The sequence below is a fragment of the Sapajus apella genome, unplaced genomic scaffold, assembly GCF_009761245.1.
Source record: "Sapajus apella isolate SASKATOON/1434 unplaced genomic scaffold, GSC_monkey_1.0 scaffold126, whole genome shotgun sequence".
In the NCBI taxonomy this organism is placed as follows: Eukaryota; Metazoa; Chordata; class Mammalia; order Primates; family Cebidae; genus Sapajus; species Sapajus apella.
The window spans coordinates 3551998-3567606 of record NW_022437066.1 but is presented as its reverse complement, the minus strand read 5'-3'; the positions used below and the strand labels follow the sequence as shown (position 1 = coordinate 3567606).

The following is a 15609-nucleotide window of genomic DNA, read 5'->3' as shown; positions in this document are numbered from 1 at the left end:
AAACCCTGGTTCATCTGAGGGTCAGCCCAGAGACTGTGGATGATGGCCTGGCGGGAGAGCTGGGAATGACGCTGGGTTGGCCGTCTAGTTTTACACCCGGGAACGCGAGCCAGGGACAGCGGGTAGCCTGGGGTGCCCAGCAGGTGGGCGGGGGACCGGTAGCCCCGGGCCCTGTGTGGGGCCCTCAGGGCTGGAGGAGCAGCCGGAGGGCAGGGGCGGGGGTGTTTGGGAAGTAGCCACTCTCTGGTGCGGAGTGGAGGGGCTGGCTTCTATTGCGTGTAAGAGTTTGTGTCAGTGGTTGGGGGGTGCTGAGGTTCTGTGAAACACTCCCCGAAACAGACCATAAACACCGTGCACCCTCTAACTCCGTGGCAGAGGCCACACAGAGAAAACAAGCTGCCAGCTGCCCGTCCTCCCTCCCTCCCACCCTCCCCTCTCCTCCCCTCCCCATCCCCCCTCCTCTCAGGCCTGCGGCCTGCTGGGCTCCGTTCTCTGCACGTTGGCAGATCATGGCAAAGCCTTGCTATTTATTAATGTTTTAAAAGGAAAATGGAATTCAGATTTGTGTTTCCTATCAACGTTGGAATCTTCCTTAGGAAGGAAGGCACCCTCCCGCAGGCCCGCTGGTTGGGGCGGAAGAAGGCGGCCTCTCTTCGGGTGTGGCCAGGCCTTCTCGTGGAGGCCCAGTGGGGCGCCCGCAGCCGCCGCGCCTGCCCGTGCCCAGGATTGTGGGCGTCTAGAGCTTTGGTGCCCAGCAGGACGTGTGTGGGTGCCTGTGTGTGCCTCGTGCTCTGGCCTGTACATGTGGCTGCGTCCCCTGCCCACACTGTGCCTATCTATGCTGTCTCCACCCCCCGAGGGGGCAGGGGTCCCTCCAGTGCCCCAACCACAGCCCCCACTGCTACCCTCCCACCCTCTCTTCTCTTTCCTTCCCCGCCCCCCTTCCTGACCCTGCACTCTGCTCAGGCAGCCCGAGGCTCATGATTGGACAGCTGGCCAGCTGCGTGGCCTCGGCCAGGCGACCTTCGTCTGTCAGATCCTTGCTGCACCCTCTGTCTGTAGAAGGTGATGCTTAGGGAGCGTCTCAGAACCAGTGAGGCCTGTGCTGGCCGGTGCATCTCGGGTGCTCAGCGCAAGGCCAGCACCGTCCCTGGCTATGCCCACGGGGGAAGCTGGGCACTGAGCATGGAAATGCAAGTACCGGGAGGGAGGGACCTCTTGACTCCTTGCGGAGCCCCAGGGATCTGGCTGGGCCTATGGATGCCTGGGACATGGAGTCTCTGAGGAGGTGCAGGAATCGTCTCCTTACTGTGGTGAGCAGTGCGCCAGGCAGGGTGACCTCTGGGTCGCGTGTTCACTGGCTGGGCCTGTGTCTGTGTGCCCTGGCTCCATGCCTGCCTGTCACTGTCCCTGACCTGTCAGCTGGGTTTTCCTGGTAGCCTTGTGGCTGTTGGTCTAGGGGCCGGGTCCGGTAAGGGGCTGGCACTGGGAGTGGGGACCTGGCCAGTCTCACTCAGCCTTTGGAGACGGATCCCCAAGCTCGCTGCATTTGTGCTGGGAACTCGGAGCACCCGTCCTCACCCTCTGCATGCCCCGCCCTCATTTCTGGGGGCCTCTGATCGCGGCCAGCCCCAGGGGTGTTGGGTCCTTGATGGCAAGCTGGCTGCCCTCCCTGCACCATGTGCTCTCCCACGTGGAAGGCGATGGCGTTGTCCTCATCATGGCCTGACCAAGGGCAGGTGGCCCGGAGCATGGGAGGGGCCCCCCGTGTCCAGTGCTGCCATGGGGCTGGCGTCTCCTCAGAACTCAGCCCTGCGTGAGCTGGCGTCACTGCCCGGGGAAGCACGCGTGTCCTTCCTGCACGGATGGGTGAAGCCTCCACGTGTGCCCTGCAGCCAGCGCTCCCACACCCTTGCTCCTGAGACCCTCGGAGGGGATTGCTTTCCTGACTCCTCTCTCTGGGAGCACTTTGGTGTCTTCTTGGCCTTTGTGAAAATGGAGGTCGGTTTGGATGCGGGGGTCAGGGAGGAGCATGCTACTCTTGCAGAGATTTAACGTTTTTATTGTGGCCCCCAGCTTCTGCCTTGATTTTCACCGTCTGTGTGCGTTTTGATCTGTCCCACCCTCCTGCTGTGCGGACCAGCTTCTGTCCCCAGGAAGGCATCTCACCGCCGCCCTTACCCCCATCAGAACCAGTGGGGGGGCATTACGTGAGCTGAGGGAGTGCTGAGCAGGGGCCCTCCTGCTCTGCCAGCCTTGGAGGGGCTGTGAGAATCCAGGTGTGTGCGGAAGGGCTGAGCAGGGGCGGGTGGTATGCAACTCCATGGTGGCCGCCCCCAGGCCTGGCCCTTGTGCTGCCTCCTGCAGTGGTGGCCTCGGGGGCAGACAGTGTTGCCCTGGGTGGTGAGCAGGTTTCACAGTGAATGTGGCCAGGGTCGAGGAGGCAGCTTGGCAGGAAGCTGGCAGCCACCCAGGGTTCTAGGCAGGGCCAGGGCAGAGGGCACAGGTAAGGCACAGAGCTCCGAGGGTGCCAGGCCACCCCAGATGCTTTGGGCATGAGTTCCCGGCTGGATTCTGTCATCAAAGGCGTACAGGCAAGTTCTCTGTCGGCTGGGTCGGCACTGGGGAGCCAGGCCGGGCCCCAGTGTTGCTGCCGTTACCTGAAGGTGTGTTCACCTGCCCGTGTGTGGGGTCCTCACCACTGTGCGGTTTAACCCTTGCCACCCGAGGGAGCTGTGGCCATCTGCAATCAATGCCGACAGCGAATAGAGCTGGCCTGGCCCCAAGGCTCTCGTGACCTAGAGGTGAATGTAGATGGTTTATTTGCTTGGAGGCAGGCTCCTGGGCGTCGAGAGAAAAGGCTCTGGCCCCTGTCACCTGTCCCCAAGGAACAGTGCCTGGCGCAGGTATGGGAGTGGTGGCCCTCCCTGCCCCTACCAGCCTCAGGACTGTGGCCATTAGGCTGGGTCAGCCGCTCAGAGTCGCAGGAGGGCCGGGTAGGGAGCTCCTGGGTGGCGCATGCCATCTGGCGCTCCCAAAGACAGCCTGGAGTTGGGGTTTGGCAAGGGAGGCTGCCCTGCAGACCCTGGGCTGTGAGCACCCCAGCCTCGCTGGGCTCACTGTCCGCAAGAGTCCAGGCAGCCTCTGGAGCAGCCTTTGGCATGGCCTCAGGAGCCTGGCAGGGGGCAGGAGCCTGGAGGGGTTGGAGTCTCTGGAGCCTGGCTGGGTGGGAGCCTGGTTGGGTGGGAGCCTCTGGAGGCTGGCGGGGTGAGGGCCTGGCGGGGTGAGGGTCTGGCGGGGCGGGGACCTGGCGGGGACCTGGTGGGGACCTGGCGGGGTGGGGGCCTGGCAGGGTGGGCTGGAGGAGCCAGGCCATCCTTGGCTGTGACTCTGTTTGATTTCCTCACGTCGGATTGTCCTGCTTCATCCTATGCCCGGAAGAGGGCACCTGTTCCTTTCCTCAGGTGGGACACATGTCCCTTGCCTTCCCTCCCTGTGGGTGGGGGTGGACCTCAGTTGCCACCCATTAGTCAGCAAACACAGCTCCTGCTGGGTCTCTGGCCTGCCAGCGGAGCTCCTGGGGTCCAGCCTAGCGTGTGGGGCCCATCCGGCTCCTCCTGCGTCACAGCTCCTCACCACCACGCCTCCTCTGCACACAGGACCCGGAATTGTGCTGTTCCTGGTTGGACCTGCTTGTCCGTGCTTAGCTGGGCCCTTCCTGATCCCTGCGGGCTCCCTGAGGGTGGGGCTCGGACCTCCCCCCTTAGCAGCAGCTGTTGCCGAGGTTGCAGATTCCCTGTTTGTGGGGTGAGGATGACGGAGGGCCGGGGCTCTGTGACGGTGGTGGGAGGGGAGGCTGGCTGGCCTGTGGTTAGCTCTTCTGGGGCCCCTGAGACAGGGCCTGCCTTCATTCCTGGCCATCCATGGCATCTGTGTCTGTGTCCGGGACGTTGAGGAGGGTCCCCAGGACTGAGTTGCTGCCCATCGCTGACCCTCTGTGGCAGGCACTGCTGGTGGCCGTGGCCCGGGGTCTTGGTGGCCCTCCCGCATCAGGGGCTTGCTCCAGGGCTTAGACGATGCTCCCATGCTCCCTGACAGCCGGAGGGTCTCACCCTCCTGCCCCAGCCCCTCTCTGGCCCCTGCTGCAGTCCTGGGAAGTAGCGGGACAGCCCCAGTATTGAGATGAGAAGACCTTCGGCCCAGCCCAGGTGATTTGTGGGTCCAGCTCAGCCCCTCTGTGCCTGTGTTCTGCAGGGACCTTGGCCCAGCCACCCCCTAAGGGTGGGGCTCAGCCTTCCCCAGCTCCAACTCCGGGGCCTTGTGTGGGAGGGGCAGTGGCCCTGGGACCCGGCATGGCAGCTGCAGCCCCCTCTCCAGTGCAGCAGCGCCTGGAGGCTGCTGGTCTCTGAGTCTGAGGCTCCATCACAGAGGACGGGACTCCCTCTGGCCTCCCAGGCTGCTTCCCTTGGAGGGCGGGAAGGCCTTGGGGCTGTTGGGGTTTCAGGATGAGGGACTCCTGCCTGTCAGGGGCTTCCTTCTCTGTGCCCCCTGCCTGAGCATAACCGTCCCGGCCCCTCCCCTGCAGCCCCTCCATTGCCATGGTCGGTCTTGCCACAGCGGCAAGTCTGGGCAGGTGTGTGTGTTGAGGGCAGCCGCCCGAGGTATAGGTTGGACGTGGTGAGCCAGCCCCGTGAGTCATGCAGATCCCAGGAGAGGAGTGGGGGTGGCTGGGGCACTGTGAGCTGGCGTGCTGAGGCTGGCCTGCCTGTGGCTTGGCCTGGGGGCAGGGGTGGGGTGGGGTCCTGCCTGGGGCCCTCGGTGTGATGGCTGGGGTATCTGGGAACTGGCCTTGGGAAGGCTTGGTGATTTAGTGCCATGGGGTCCCTGCCCTCTGTGCTGCCTCTGTGGCCAGGCCTCGGCCCTTCCATCACTGCCCCACAGTCCCTGGCTGTGGGTTGTCTCAGCTCCTGGGCGGGCGGGGGCGTGAAGCTGGTCCTCGAGCCTCACGGAGAATCCTTTGCAGCTCCCTGGCAGCCAGGTCTGGCTGAGGTCTGAGAATCCACGGCTCCCCATCCTGAGGTCAGGGGCTTTCAGCTGCAGGCAGACGGCAGCTCCACCCAGGATGGATCCCCCACTGTCCTTCTGCAGCAGAGACAGCAGAGCCCTGGGACCCCTCCCAGCCACCGAGAGGGTGGAGGATTCTGGGAGTTCCCCTCACTACACCCAGGGAAATGTGGCCCCAGGGGGCAGGAGGGGCAGGGCCCAGTCAGGTAGAGACAGAGTATGAACCCGGTAGGGCCTCGACCAGCTCTGTGACCTGGACGGGGGGTTTGCCTTCTCCGAGCCCTCGCTGCGGTCAGAGCCCACGGTGGCGCTGATTTGAGGCAGGGCAGACATGGGCTGGGAGGGTTGAGGGAGGCCCTGGGAGGGAGATCTTGGAGCTGCAGAGGCTCTGAAGAGGCTCAAGGGTGTGAGAGTGCATGGCCAGGGTGCCCGGCCTGGGCTGGGGGCTGGGTCCATGGATGCGGTGGGCCTCACCTGCTGGCAGAGCCCTGTCTGGAGGAGTTGAGCTCAGACCTCAGTAGACTGCCAGCTCTGTCGTAAAGTGGCTGCTGGGCACCTTTGCTGTGTGGGGGCCACGGGACAGGTTGGATGCAGCTGTTCAGGTGGTGGTGAAAACCGTACCTGTGGGCAGGTGAAGCCACGCCCCTCCCTGTAGTAGCCTTGGGGTCTTCTCCATGTCCCCTCCTCTCCCTCTGTCCCTGGACCCAGGAGTTTGGGAGAGGCCGGTGGGCAAGCTGGGCGCTTTGGCCTCTGTGATGAGGACCCCCCATCCCCACCAAGATGCACGTACGCCCTGCTAGGATGTGGGAGGTGGGCAGCAGGCTGAGGCAAGGTGTAGCTGCTGGGGGCTAGCGTTACCCGCCGTCTGGGCTGGCATCTGCCTCCCCGCCTGCCGCTGCCCCTGCCTGTGCCCGCTGCTGGCCGTGTGTGGGGAGGAAGGAAGCTGAGGTTTGGGTGGTGATGTGTGTGTTTGCTTTTGACTGGATTCGGAGGGCTCTGGCTGGGACTCAAGCTCCGGCCTCCAGCACCTCGGCTGGGAGGAGTGAGGCCTGGGGAGGCAGTGGGGGCTGCAGTGGGGCCTCCTGGGGGCCAGGAGCTGGGTGCCGAGGAGACCAGAGCTGGGGGCTGTGGCGGGCCAAGGCAGCTGGTCAGAGATAGGCCAGGAGTCCTGCACTCGCAGCCCGTCCCCCAGGAAAGCCCCTGGCTGCTGTCTTGGCTTTGCTGGACTGGCAAGGTGGACCAGAGGCTGGGGACTGGACGCCAGCAGGCCCTGCGCACTGCTGGAGCATAGACTCACGTGCTGGGGTATAGATTCACGAGGGAGGGGCCTTTCGGGTTACGAGTCAACCCCCACCCGTTATCCAGGGTGGATGCTGAGGCCTGGTGGCTGTGTGCGGGTGGGCTGTGACTGTGTAACAACCAGCTTGCTCTCTCTGGGAGACCCTGGTCTGTGGCATTGCTGTGTCTGAGCTGGGATGAGATGTGCCTGAGAGCTGGTCAGGGCGGCCTGGCCCCCGCTGGCGGGGCCCCGCCCACCTGAGGGTGCTTACCGAGTGCTCAGCCTACCTCCGTGCTGGGCGCGGCGCCTGGCGAGTTCTTGGAGCTTGCTGAATGCAGGCGCACCTTTGGGCTGTCCAGGCAGGGCCTGGTTAGCCAGAACCCTGGCTGAAGGGCCCAGAAGGGACTGCAGTGGGGCTGAAGCCACCTGGCCGATCTTCAGGCGATGGCATCTCATGCTGTGGGTGACTGGGCATCCGGATGTGGCCGTGTGTGTGCACAGAGGTGGGGCAGACGGGCGGGCACACCGAAGCCTGGGTCCTGCCAGAGGCTTTGCCAGTGGCAGCACACACAGGTGGGCCCTGCAGCTGGTCAGCTGGGCTTGCTCTGGGGATCTCTCACCGATGAGCCGAGTCACAGTGGGGCAAGATGGAGGTGGCGCTGTTGTGTGGGTGTGGTGGGCTGGGAGCCGGCTACAGGTCAGGTGTGTCCGGGGCTTGGCACCGGGCCCTGCTGAGATGGGAGGTCAGTCTGTGCTGGCTCTCGGAGGGGCTGTGCAGTCTTGGACTTGCCTATCCCTTCTGGAGCTGAGGTCAGCCCTGGGGCTGCATGGGATGGGGCCACTGACCCACAGTCTTGAGTCTCATGAGACCGCACCACTTGGCTGCCAGGGAGGCTTGCTGGGCATAAATGAAGTACGTCAAGGGGATGAGGGCCGGAGGATCCCACAGGGGCCTCGCACTCCCCACCCCGCCCCACTCGGGGAACCAGGCCCTCAGAGGGTCAGGGGGCCATGGCTGGCCAGCAGCCACAGCAGAGTTGGCAGTTGGCGTGGTGGCATGGTGGCTCTTGGGAATAAAGCTTCGACCTGAGTACAGTGGGTGGGCTGTGATTCCTGCTCCAGGCGGAATGTCCCTTGCCCTCGTCCTGGTGAGCTTATCCAGGTGTGATCCCGGGCCCTGAACCAGATGAGCCGGGATGTTCAGAGGAGCGACTGAGGGATCCAGGCCAACACCCGAGGCCGAGGGAGCGTCTGGCCGGGTCTTGATGGAACCAGGCCTCCGGGCTCCTCTGTGTTGTTATTATGAGACGGACACGTGCCTGTGGTACAAACCCCACTCAACAAAAGCCTTATTTTCTCTTCGTTAGAGCTGGGAGTCCCAGACAGACCTCTCCACACTGTCACTGCGGGGTGGGGCGAGTCCCAGACCCTCCATACTGTCACCCCAGGGGGATGTCCTGAACTGTCTACACTGTCACCCCCAGTGTGGGGGGACTCCTGGACCCTCTACAGTGTCACCCCAGGGGATGAGTCCCGGACCCTCCATACTGTCACCCCCAGTGTGGGGGGAGTCCTGGACCCTCTACACTGTCACCCCCAGTGTGGGGGGAGTCCTGGACCCTCTACACTGTCACCCCCAGTGTGGGGGGAGTCCTGGACCCTCTACACTGTCACCCCAGGGGTGAGTCCCGGACCCTCCACAGTTTCACCCCTGGGACCTCCCTCATCATCTTTGAACCCCAAAGGGCAGACAGTGGTGGGTACCTATTGCATGTGGCTGGGCCTGCGGGGCAGAGGAAAGTGAGCCATGCTGGGGTCCCCAGCGACTGAGGGTGGAGTCGGGGTATGTGGCAGCAGTGGAGACACCCTGAAGTTGGGGGAGACGTGGGAGTTTAGTGGGTTCTGCAGAGTGTGGGCTTTTGTGGTGGGTGAGGCCCAGGAGGAGAGGGACTGGCCTGGGGCCCTCAGCCAGCAGAGCCTGAGTGCAGGGTGGGCAGCTGCTTGGACCCATGCAGGGCATGCTGAGGGGCATGGCCAGGGCTGGAGGTAGAGACCGAGGTGGGCTGTGCTGGGCCATCACCCAGTCAGCCTGGGGTCGAGGGTTCTCCGGCCCTTTTCTGTCTTGCAGGAGGAAAGAGCCTCCATGTCACACCTGCCACCTGGACACTGGTGACCTGGGCGGCTGTGGGCAGTGGGTTTCCCTGTGCTCAGCGGGGCAGTGCCCTCCAGTGGTTCAGGCCATCCTGGCCTCCTGCCCTGAGCACCGCCTGCAGCAGGGTTTTCAGATGGGTGTGAGCCTATGGGGTGCCACCACGGGCGACTTCTGGTTCCCCTCCAGCCCTGCGTGACGTCTTGTTGGCCTGTCCCCAGCACTGGTGGGGCAGGGAGGAAGGCCCTAGCCTGGGATGGTCATAGACCAGAGTATCAGCCATGAGTCCCTGCTGCTCAGAGCTACCCCTGGGCAGCCCTCCTTGAGACCTGGTTCTCAGGCAGCGGCCTCTGCAGCCTGGGCAGGGCAGCCTGTTGTGGACAGAGCTGGTTGTGTCTCGGGCCTCCCGGGTGGGTGGGGACTGAAGACCCCCACTAACATGCCAGGGGCTGGCAGGGCTGAAAGCTGCACCCCCACACCCCCACGCTCACCACCGGCCCTGGGCCTGGCCATTGGCTGATGGGCCACAAAAGGCGTTCTGGGCCCTGGAAGAATGACTTCGTTGTGTGGCTGGAGGGAGGCGGGAGCCGTGAAGGTTCTGTTCCCTGTGTGCTTCCTCAAGCCCCCCGAGGGGGATTCCATCCAGGGCTGCTCGGGCCCTGCCTCCCCAGTATCGGAGGCTCTGTTCCAGTCCCTGCCCTGGTGACTCTCTGCCTGTTTCCTTGACTCAGGCCTCTGCATCCCCCATGCCCCCTGCAGGACTCCCCCAGGACCCATGTGCTGGCCGCAGGCTCTCCGGGGCTCCCTGCTCAGTGCGGCCCTTGCTAGGAGCAGGTTGGGATAGCGTGGTGGGGACGTGAGGGCCTAGGCCAGCAGTGGCGGGCCCCGGAACACTGCCTGGGCTTTTTCCAGGCTACTCCCCCACCCCCTCAGGCCAGGACAAGGACGGGAACCCTGCGTCCGGTTATCTAGCACTCCTGCGTGCTGGCTGGCACCGTGTCGGGGCGGCTGTTCCCATCGTCCCCCAGCACGCAGATGGGGAACGGGCTTAGCCAGGTCACCTGATCTGCCTGCAGTTGGCAGCTGGCCACAGTAGAGCCGGATTTGAACTTGGGGCTGCCCGACGTCCGGGCTTTGCCCTTGTCCTCTGCCCAGGCCCCTGCTGGGTAGTGGACCATCTGCTGCAGCAGCTGCGGGCGTGACGGCCGTGTCTCAGATTGAGGAAATGAGGCCGGGGTCCTTGTCCTCTTCCAAGAAGCTCTTGGCTTTGGCCAATGGCAGCCGCCTGTGGTCACAGGTGTCTGGTTGAGGGTGGGGGACCGGGCGGCTCTGGGAAAGGGGAACTGGGCTGCCAGGCCAGCATGAGCACCATTCGCTCACAACCAGCTCCAGGCCGTCTGGAAGAGACTCCAGCTCTGCCCAGCCTCCTCCCCCAGGCCCCTTCCTGCCCGCTTAGCCGCCACGCTGCATCGCCCGAGGCTGTGGGACCCTGAGCCCGCCGGCCAGCGGCCAATGGGGCCACCCCTGTGGTGGGACCTCTCACCTGCCCTCGCCATGAGGCTGCATCTCCTTGCCTCTCTCTCGGGCGGTGGCCTGGCCTGGCGGGTGGGGGACCGCAGGTGGCTGGCAGGTGAGGGGCAGGTTTGGTGGCCACTCCGTGTGGCCTGGGAGGGTACCTGTGCCTTGCCTATGGGGTGTGGGACTCATGGCAGGTCTGCTGGGGTGGTGGGGGAGAGGATCTGGGGACCCCAGGTGGGGAGAGGCTAGGGAGGTGTGGGGGCCAGGTCTGGGACACCCCGCCCCGTGGAGCATGCCTGTGGCCTGTTTAGCCTGCTCTGTCCGTGGCTGTGCTGAGGGTATCTTGGGAGCGTTCTGATTCTCCGAGGCTGCCACTGTCAGCAACAGATGGGCAAACTGAGGCTGGCCGTGGGTCTGCCAGAAGCCAAGACCACTGGGCTCTCTGGTCTCCTCTGGGTGTCTGGGCCTGAGGGCTCTTTTCAGGCCACTTTGTTCCAGACGGAAGACGTGGGCTCTGTGCAAGGGTGGGGCACAGCTGGTTCTCCTCTCTCTCCTTGCCTTGAGGCTCTGTGGAGGACCCCTGGGGTCTGCTGCACTCCCATTTTAAAGATGAGGAAACTGAGGCCGGGTGGGGGCAGGGACTTGTGTGGCTGGAGGGGTGCAGTGGACCTGACCCCGTTGTCCTGGGCCCAGTGTTGGGACACTGTGTGAGAGAGTGGCTGGGGGCTTAAGCTGCCAGCGGCCAGACTGGGGGTGGGTGGTCAGCCTCCACCTGCCCTGGGCCTCTGCCCTGGCTGCAGCGTTGAGGGGTGAGAGGGGAGACTGGTAGGGGCAGTCCTGCAGGGAGTGAGGGTTCCCACACCCATCCTGCTGGTACAGGCCGGAGCCGGCCGCCAGCTGCCTGGTCCTGGCTCATGTCCTGTTTCCTTTCTTTTTCGTGGCCAGGAGTGCCCTTAATTGGCCTGCGCTGAGTGCCAGGGCCCGTGTGGGGTCCTCATTCGTCTTCACGGACGTGCCTAGAAGGGCACGCCTACGGTGTAGGAAAACAGGCTCAGTGCCGTGGAGTAATTTTCCCAAGACCACGCGGAGCCTCAGGGAGGGCCTCCAACCAGATGGGTCTGGCCAGGGTGTGGGCTTAGACCATCTCGATTTTCCCAGGCCTTTTAAAGTCTTTTCGCAGTTTGTAAATGTTTAGCCCAGCCTTCCTCAGCACGGCATGGGCACTGGTGGGTGCCAGGCGAGGCTGTGCCGGGCAGTCTCTGGGAGCCACTTGGCTTTGGAGCTGACACCTGGAATAGAACTCGGTGCACCTGGGCACCACGCAGTCCTTGAGCAGGGCCTGCCTTACAGAGCTGCCACGAGTGTTTCCGCTTCTGCACCGTCCGTGAGCGGCAGACATGCGGCGTGCCTGCCCCACACACGGGTCCTGGCGCCGGCCCTGACTTGCTGCTGACCGTGAGCCCTGTCCCAGGCCTCTCTGGACTCAGCTTCTCCCCTTTTCCCCCAAACCCCTGCCTCACTTGGGCTGTCTGGGGTGATCCTGTTCCCAGGCTGAGTCTGTGAGCCCGAGGCTTCTTGAAAGCCCCAGAGTCTTGCAGCAAAGAACTCTGATTTCTGTTTCGGAGATGACGTGGGGGGTTTGAATTCGCGTCCCTTCGGCAACTCTTCCTGGAGGGCAGGAAGTACGTACAGGGCTCCTGTCTCCGCACCCCTTGGAGAGGCCTCTTCAGCTCTTGGCTTTGATTGACTCATCTGTAAAGTGGGCATAGAAAGAGTTTTCCAGGTCAGCTTGTCTCTTGATGTGACAGGAGGTTTGATTTGTGTAAAGTTATTTTTGCGTAGAAAATGTCCTAGGTTGTTAGACTAAATCAGGTTTGGGGGATGTCTTTGGCGTTCTCAGCTAGAAGCTGTGCGTGTGTGTGTATGTGTGCGTGTGTGCCTGTTTGCACACATGCATTCTCGAGCACTTGCACACATGTTGGGGCCATTATAGGCATCTGGTGGGGTCATTACGGGCATCTGGTGGCCAGGCCAGTCTCTAAATGTCTCTGGAAGCACACTAACTGTCTCTTCTGGGGTTGACTGGGGAATGTCCGGTCACACGTGGGAGTGGAGCCCAGAGTCTGTTGTATTGCTGGCTGCTGGACTTTGATTTGTACACCTTTCCCGTGGCCTCCCGGAGGTGAGTGTCCTTTCTCCCACGGGTACCTCTGTCTGGCGGCTTACCCTCTGGGAAGTCATCCAGAGCCTCAGGGCAGTGTTGTGCGCAAAGGTGATGCAAAGGCACTGAGCAGAAGCCTCTCTCGGGAGTCAGGTGCCTGGAGGTTTTAGCTTCTGGAGTTGGTCCTGCCATCCTGGGTGGATCGGGCTTTCCCGGCCCCCTTGCCTGGTCTTCCTGCACCTTCGTGGGGAGGGGAGGCATCCTTCACTGTCCTTCCTCTGCCCCATCCTCCTCCCGAGCCAGGTGGCAGCCGGGTGCCCTGGGCAGATGCTGAGGGTCTCCAGGTGTCTGGAGTTCTCTGGAGGGATGGAGCCCCTTCCTGCTTGGCGGGGTCTGCTGCTTTATGGACTGTGTGTGGGTCAGAAGCCCTGGAAGGGCCATTTCTGGCCCCTGCCTCCCTGCCGGATGCCCCAGAGGGCTGAGACCTGGTGACCTGCTTCCTGTGTCCACTCTGCCCCAGCCCCTGAGCTGGGCCCTATCGCCTCCCTGCCAGGCACCGGCCTCCAAGAAGAGGTTTAGTCTCCTGGGTCTTCCTCAGAGTCATGTCCATCACCTGGCCAGTCCTGTCATGACCACCCCCAGCTCGCTGCTGTCCCCTGCCCCTCTGGATGGCACAGAGCGCACGTGGTTCACATTTCACAAACCCATCTTCCCGGATTTGTGAGGAGGGAAGAAGTTGGTGGAAATACAGGTCTGTTGGGTTCCCTGCACATGTGGGCACTGGCTTTGGTCACCCCTGGGGGTTGCTTGTGGGATCCAGAGAGGTGGACATTGGTGAGACCAAGCAGGCTGGGAAGGGTGCTGGACAGAGACAGCAGGGGGCTGGCCCCAGAGGGCCAGGGGCTAGGGCTTGGGTGCGTCTGTCCTGGGCTGGGAGCTTTGTATTTTGTGGTGTAATGGGGGGCCCTGGGAAGTACCGGCAGTGACAGAGTGGACATCCTGCCAAGTGGCCCGTGGAGGGGACAGTGGTGGAGAGGGTGTGCTGAGCTGGCCTTAGCCTGGCCTGGCTAGGTCTGGACTTGGCTGTGTCTGGCTCTGCGTTTACAGAGGGGCTGGTGGGCTTTCCTGCTGGAGCCGCTCTGTGGACGGGGTCACCCGGAGTCTGGAGAGAGACCCCATGGCTACCTCTGGCCTGTCCATCCCTCCCTTTCCTTCCAGGGCCCCCGGCAGCTACTGGCTGGGACGGGAGTTGCGTGCGTGCTAGCTGCCTCCCCCTCTTGGGTTCTTGGGGCCGGGCACGGAGGAGCAGAGACGCTGCCTGCCACCTGTTCACCCTCCCATCTGCAGGCCAGCGGCTCCTCCCTGCCTGCTGCTGCAGTACGCTGATGCGTGCCGATTGGTGGGATTGGGAGGGGCACCGTGAGGCTCTGGATCAGAGGTTGGTGAGGACGGGGTGGCTGTCCTGGGGGCAGTGGGCGGGGCCTGCGCTTGCCTGGGTTCCCCGCAGGGTTTCCTGTTGGCCTCCTGGGTCTGCATCTCCTTGGTGCAGACTGGGCACCCCTCTCCCTGGGCTGGCTGGGAGCAGGGGGATGGAGGGGGAGTCTGACAGACAGTGGCTAGGGGGCCCTGGATCCCCCAGAAGTGGCCAAGTTCAGACCTAGCCAGACCAGGCAAAAGCCAGCTCAGCACACCCCTTCACTGCCATCCGTCCATCCGTCCACGGGCCGCTCGACCAGATGACCACTCTGTCGCTGCTGGAACTTCCTGGGCACCTCATTACACCTCCAAAGCCCACAGCCCTAGCCTGGGGCAGCGGGTGGGGGGCCAGGCCCCACACAGCAGGCACGGCAGCCAGGAGGGAGGTGTCTGAGGCTCAGCCCGTGGGGCCTGTGGTGCCCGTGGCCATGGGGTGGTTTGTTTCACTCAGAGCAGTGACAAGCCTGACATGGGCCCTCAGCAAGTTTCTGCGGGGCAGGAGGGACGCATGGAGGCTGAGCTTGAAGAGGCAAGCTGTACAGTTGAGCCTCTGTGCCAGTGCGGGTGAGCTCTGCCACAGCCCTGCCCCCGGGAGGGGCGGGCAGGGAGGGCACCCAGGCCGGGGTGGTGATGGGGGAAGTCCTGCTCAGTGGGCTGACGCCCCGTTCTCGGTCTGTCTCATGGGTGAGGCCCGTCTCCCATCTGTAGACGCTCTGCCAGTCAGGCCCCTGCACATGACAGGCACCCGGCTAGGGCGTGTGGGTGGCGAGCATCTTCTGTGGGGATGGTGCTGTGTGCTGGGCTGGGCCTGGGCTTATGGCGAGGGTGTGGAGGGGGTTCTTGGAAAGCTGGGACCAGCTGGAGGCGGCCCCCACTGCCAGCCTTGGGTGCTGAGCAGGTGCTCTGCCCTTCAGCGACTTCCTGCCCAGCCTCTGACCACTGCATACCCCTGGCGGCCGTGCCCTGCCTGTTCTGAGCACCTGTGCCCACGTCTGCAGATAGTGCTGCTCAGTGGGCTGTGGGAGGACCGGGGATGTCCCCTAGAGAGGCCGGTCCCATGCCAGGCCCCAGGCCCTGCCTCGGGGAGCGCCCTCTGCCCTGATCATTCCAGGGTACCCCGCTGAACTATCCTTTGGGCCTCCAGCGCGGAGCTGGCCACGCTCCACCACAGGTGGGACCTGAGGATCTGCAGGTCTGTTCCGGAGCCGGCTAGGCGTGCACACGAAGGCGGAGAGGAGAGCCGCCCTGAGGGTGGGAACCGGCCGTTCCACGACAGAGCTGCTGGTGGGGGGTTGGGGCGACTGTTGTGGTGGGGCCTCTGAGCCACCAAGAGCAACATGGCTCAAAATGAAACAAGAATCATTTCTTTTCCTATTGAAGGGAAACTACCCCCAAGAGCCCGCAGGCTGAGGGCCCCCTTGCCGCACAGGCGGGCTGGGGGCAGGTGGGGTTTCTCCAGGAATTCCCCTGCTTCCCACTCACCCTCCTCGAAGGTCTGGCTCCGTGGAGGTGCCAGAGTCAGTTCAGTGGTACGTCCTGGAAGGGAGGCTGCAGTGCCCAGGAGCCCCTGCCTGGCCCTGGAGAGGTGAGGTCCTGCCAGGCGCCTGGGCTGGCGCCCGTCTTCCAAGGTGGGCAGCATTGCCAGAACGCTCAGGGCGCATGGGCGTCTGCTGTGTCTGGCCACCCTGGTGGTTGAGGGCTGGTCCAGGGCTGGCCAAGGGCGGAGCGAGGCTTCAGAAAGCGGGGGCTCCAGGCCTGGGCCTGGCATCTCTTGTTCTGGGCTTGGAAGCATCTCGTCTCCTTGAGCCCCGGTTCCTCCCTGGCAGGACGGGAGTGGGAGTGGCTCCCCCTTGTCACGACACTTCCGTGAGTGCATGTGATGAAGCGTGGGCCTGGCGTGCACCTGCAGTAGGTTTTGAGCTGTGGTAGCTGCTGCCTGCGGCACGTCTTTATCACACGGTG

General features: G+C 63.8%; 1 protein-coding gene across 2 annotated transcripts in view; it reads left to right on the top strand.

The window, feature by feature from the left end:
* RXRA (retinoid X receptor alpha) overlaps positions 1–15609 on the top strand; it is a 110052-nt gene that overhangs the window by 48671 nt on the left and 45772 nt on the right. The window contains exon 1 of one of the 2 annotated variants that reach the window (XM_032261947.1): positions 14599–14839. The exons of the other annotated variant lie outside the window; for it this stretch is intronic. The gene's annotated coding sequence lies outside the window, so the exon portion shown is untranslated. Of the gene's footprint in view, positions 1–14598; positions 14840–15609 lie in introns of those variants that run through there. 2 annotated transcript variants of the gene reach the window in all.